The following is a 5000-nucleotide window of genomic DNA, read 5'->3' on the forward strand; positions in this document are numbered from 1 at the left end:
GAGCCTGATATTTTGATGATAGATCGGTCTGCGCGTCGCGCAGTGTTGGTTGATATCACCATTCTTCATGACGAGAAAGAAACAAAGAAAGAAAGAAAGAACCTCGTGAAGGCAGAAAAGGACAATTTAATATAATATTTAGACCTGGCCCACTAGACTACCGCCATTATTGATTTTTATCGATTGATTGATTGATTTAAAAATAATTATTCCAATAGTTGTGTCGGTAGTAGGTACCAGCCAGCCAGCCAGCCAGCCAGCCAGCCAGCCAGCCAGCCAGCCAGCCAGCCAGCCAGCCAGCCAGCTAGCTAGCTAACTGGGTTAGGGGTCCTGATACAGAAGGCAGTTAGTTATGTAGTAGTTATTATTATCCACGATAGGTACTGCGCGCTACGTGAGGAGGTTTCTTCTTCTCGCTCTGGAGTCAGTTCTCAGTTCAGGAGGAGTTATTAATGTTAATGTACCTACGTACATAATAAGATGTCATAATGATAACCTTCTACGTGGTGGATATGAAAATTTATCAATATCATCATCATCATCATCATCATCATCATCATCATCAAGGCGTGATGTACCTTCACCTCGTGAAGGCAGAAAAGGACAAATTAATAAAATATTTAGACCTGGCCGACGAGACTTAGTCGTAATAAAAATCTTTTAAAAAAAATTATATTTTAATTAATAACATTTAAAATAAATATACATAATTAATAATAATACTAATACTAATAATAATAATAATAATAATAATAATAATAATAAACTATATTCTGTCTAAATTAAAATTTAAAATCCACGGCTCAACAGACTTCACCGCGGACGACGATCCTACGTATGTATGCATGCGAACGCGCACGGCCCGCATCACATGTGTGGTTTGAGCGCGTGTCGCGTTTGATGTTCGGGCGTGCCTTAGTTGGTGCGCGAGGCGAGAGAGGAAGATTTGATTGATGTTTGTTGTTTTTTGGATTACATTTTCAGTTTTTCTCTCTCGTTTTTAAACGAACACATTATAAAGTTATATATTATATATTTGATCAGCGTCGGACCTGCGTCATGCGATCTGAAGTATCTATCCATCTCTCATATATATCTTGTCCGGTCAGAAGCTTGACATATATACATTGAGGAGAGGAGGAGACTTTTGTGATTGGACGCATAAATTTTTTGGTCCTGGAAATTTTAAAATTTTTCATATGTTCATTGGTTTTGCGCGTTGCGTGTGTTTCGTGTTTAATAATAATAATAATATAATATATTTATTATAGATTAACCGAAACGCTGCGGTCGCCGTAACACCGTGAGACATATGCGTAACTCATGCGACGGCATGTTCGTTCGGTTAGTTCATTTCTAATTTCAGAATGAAACAATCAAACGGACGAATGCACCTGTTCGTTCAGTCGTTTACGTCATTCTGTACGTTCCGTGCGCGATTTTGAAATTTTATTCGTTAAAACGAATTATAATATTTCATATGGTGTTTTTATTTAAACATTATATGTTTTAACGTGAACGGTTTATGCGAAATCTCGGTGGACCGATTTTGTATAATTATCCTTTTCCTTAAAAATTAAATTTTCTAGGATATGGATTTTTATATATTTAATGATATTATTTATTAGTAAACAACGAGAGTTGTTTATTATATAAATACTATTATAATACCTAAACACGATCACGCCGTACGAGCGTTTTTACGCCCGATGCGGTGCGACGTTTTAGTTTTCGAGCTAACGAAAAAGAGAGCTCCCTGGTTGATCCTGCCAGTAGTTATATGCTTGTCTCAAAGATTAAGCCATGCATGTCTCAGTGCAAGCCGTATTAAGGCGATACCGCGAATGGCTCAATATATCAGTTTTGGTTCCTTAGATCTTACTCAGTTACTTGGATAACTGTGGTAATTCTAGAGCTAATACATGCAATCAGAACTCTGACCAGTGATGGGATGAGTGCTTTTATTAGATCAAAACCAATCGACGGAGGGCCTCGCGTCCGAAGTCGTTAATTTTGATGAATCTGGATAACTTTTGCAGATCGCATGGTCAAGTACCGGCGACGCATCTTTCAAATGTCTGCCTTATCAACTTTCGATGGTAGTTTCTGCGACTACCATGGTTGTCACGGGTAACGGGGAATCAGGGTTCGATTCCGGAGAGGGAGCCTGAGAAACGGCTACCACATCCAAGGAAGGCAGCAGGCGCGCAAATTACCCACTCCCGGCACGGGGAGGTAGTGACGAAAAATAACGATACGGGACTCTTACGAGGCCTCGTAATCGGAATGAGTACACTTTAAATATTTTAACGAGGAACAATTGGAGGGCAAGTCTGGTGCCAGCAGCCGCGGTAATTCCAGCTCCAATAGCGTATACTAAAATTGTTGCGGTTAAAAAGCTCGTAGTTGCATTTGTGCGCCGCGCTGTCGGTGCACCGCATCCGCGGTGATACTGACACGTTTGCGGAGCATATCGTCGGTGAGCCGGCGTTCTAAAAAACGCCGGTTCAATATCAAAATCCTATCGCGGTGCTCTTCGGTGAGTGTCGAGGTGGGCCGACAATTTTACTTTGAACAAATTAGAGTGCTCAAAGCGGGCTAAAAATGCTGCTTGAATATTTCGTGCATGGAATAATAGAATATGATCTCGGTTCTATTTTGTTGGTTTTCAGAACTCCGAGGTAATGATTAATAGGGATAACTGGGGGCATTCGTATTGCGACGTTAGAGGTGAAATTCTTGGATCGTCGCAAGACGAACATCAGCGAAAGCATTTGCCAAAGGTGTTTTCATCAATCAAGAACGAAAGTTAGAGGTTCGAAGGCGATTAGATACCGCCCTAGTTCTAACCGTAAATATGTCATCTAGCGATCCGCCGACGTTACTACAATGGCTCGGCGGGCAGCTTCCGGGAAACCAAAGATTTTGGACTCCGGGGGGAGTATGGTTGCAAAGCTGAAACTTAAAGGAATTGACGGAAGGGCACCACCAGGAGTGGAGCCTGCGGCTTAATTTGACTCAACACGGGAAATCTCACCAGGCCCGGACACCGGAAGGATTGACAGATTAACAGCTCTTTCTTGATTCGGTGGGTGGTGGTGCATGGCCGTTCTTAGTTGGTGGAGCGATTTGTCTGGTTAATTCCGGTAACGAACGAGACTCTAGCCTGCTAAATAGGCGTCGTTATTTAGGTGTGCGCGGCCTCGTGTCGCGCAACTCACTGACGACGTATTAAAATTCTTCTTAGAGGGACCGGCGTCTTCGAGCCGCACGAGATTGAGCAATAACAGGTCTGTGATGCCCTTAGATGTCCTGGGCCGCACGCGCGCTACACTGAAGGAATCAGCATGTTCTCCCTGGCCTAGAGGCCCGGGCAACCCGCTGAAACTCCTTCGTGCTGGGGATTGGGGTTTGCAATTATCCCCCATAAACGAGGAATTCCTAGTAAGCGCGAGTCATAAGCTCGCGTTGATTACGTCCCTGCCCTTTGTACACACCGCCCGTCGCTACTACCGATTGAATGATTTAGTGAGGTCTTCGGACCGACACGCGGTGGCTTCACGGCCGTCGGCGTTGTTGGGAAGTTGACCAAACTTGATCATTTAGAGGAAGTAAAAGTCGTAACAAGGTTTCCGTAGGGGAACCTGCGGAAGGATCATTAACGTGTGTTGTATTGTGTGTGATATGTAAATATTTTATTTATTTATTTATATATATATACGCATGCATACATTCGATCGTTCTTAATTTTTATCGTTTATCCGATTTCTCACGCTCTCGCGCGCGTTTGTCGCGACGATATTGAATCTGACTGCTGACATTATATATCTAATACTGCTGCGTACTGCACGCGCACGGCAGCACACGCATAAAACTATACGCGCACTACAAAATACCATTACTGACACCGAAATTACAGTGTTGTTCTGTGTTTGTGGTGTGTGTGTGTGTGTGTGTGATGCAGTAGTTGTGTGTGTGTGTGTCGTCGTGTCGATTCGATTGCCGTCGTGACACTAGTGCGCTCGAGAGCGAGAACGCGGTGATCGAAAGAAAAACTCACAGACGTTTTAGTTTTCTTAACGTGTGTGTGCGTGCGTTGTACCACCGTGTTTTATATGTTTATTATTATATATTTTGAGATTCGAAATTTCGAATATTATAATATTTATGTATAAAATGCGAAACGCGCGCGCGCACACGGCGAAAACGTCGAAACGTCGCGTACACGTCCAAACGTCACGGAGAGTCGCGTGCGCGCGTTCTTGCGGGAGCGCTCGCTCGTGTCTCTCTCGTCGTCGTTGACGGTTTCGTAAATTAACATAGAATACATTTTATTTATTTATTGTTTTTTTTTTCGACAAGAAAAAAAAAAAAAGAAATTTTTTATTTTTATTTAAACATTACAGAAAAAACGAAAATCATTACCCTGGACGGTGGATCACTTGGCTCGCGGGTCGATGAAGAACGCAGTTAACTGCGCGTCATAGTGTGAACTGCAGGACACATTTGAACATCGACATTTCGAACGCACATTGCGGTCCGTGGAGACACATCCAGGACCACTCCTGTCTGAGGGCCGGCTGCATAAAAAACATTAATCACATTGCGTGGCTCGTGCCGCGCTCGTGATCCGTCGCGTTGACGCGTTCCGCGTTACGCGTTCGTACTCGTCGTTACGTGTTGTTTTATTTAATTAAAATCTGACCGAAGACTACGATTACGAATCGCGTTTCGCTAGCTCGTCTCTCCGACGGATCTAAAAATGTTTTATTGTTATTTCAAAATTTTCATAATCACGTCGAACCTCTCTGGCGCGCGCGTTATGTTTAGCGTGCGCGTAGCGAGTTCTCGTGTATATGAATTTTTGTCGTCTTGGTTTCGTTATTCTGTTGTTGACGTTGTATTAATCGTTATTTAATATCGACGACGACGACGGTGCGAAGCGAAACGTTGTGATGAAGAATTTTAATGAATTATTTGTAATCGCGAATAAATTCAAT

General features: G+C 42.8%; 2 non-coding genes across 2 annotated transcripts; both read left to right on the top strand.

Annotated features, from left to right (window-relative positions):
• The first annotated feature begins 1753 nt into the window (after positions 1-1753).
• Positions 1754-3661, top strand: LOC119630906 (small subunit ribosomal RNA). Its single transcript, XR_005246485.1, has one exon. It is a non-coding gene; the product is annotated as a small subunit ribosomal RNA (ribosomal RNA).
• A 761-nt stretch (positions 3662-4422) lies between these two features.
• Positions 4423-4579, top strand: LOC119630904 (5.8S ribosomal RNA). Its single transcript, XR_005246483.1, has one exon. It is a non-coding gene; the product is annotated as a 5.8S ribosomal RNA (ribosomal RNA).
• The last annotated feature ends 421 nt before the right edge of the window (positions 4580-5000 follow it).

The sequence above is a fragment of the Bombyx mori genome, chromosome 11 (genome assembly GCF_030269925.1).
Source record: "Bombyx mori chromosome 11, ASM3026992v2".
NCBI lineage: Eukaryota > Metazoa > Arthropoda > Insecta > Lepidoptera > Bombycidae > Bombyx > Bombyx mori.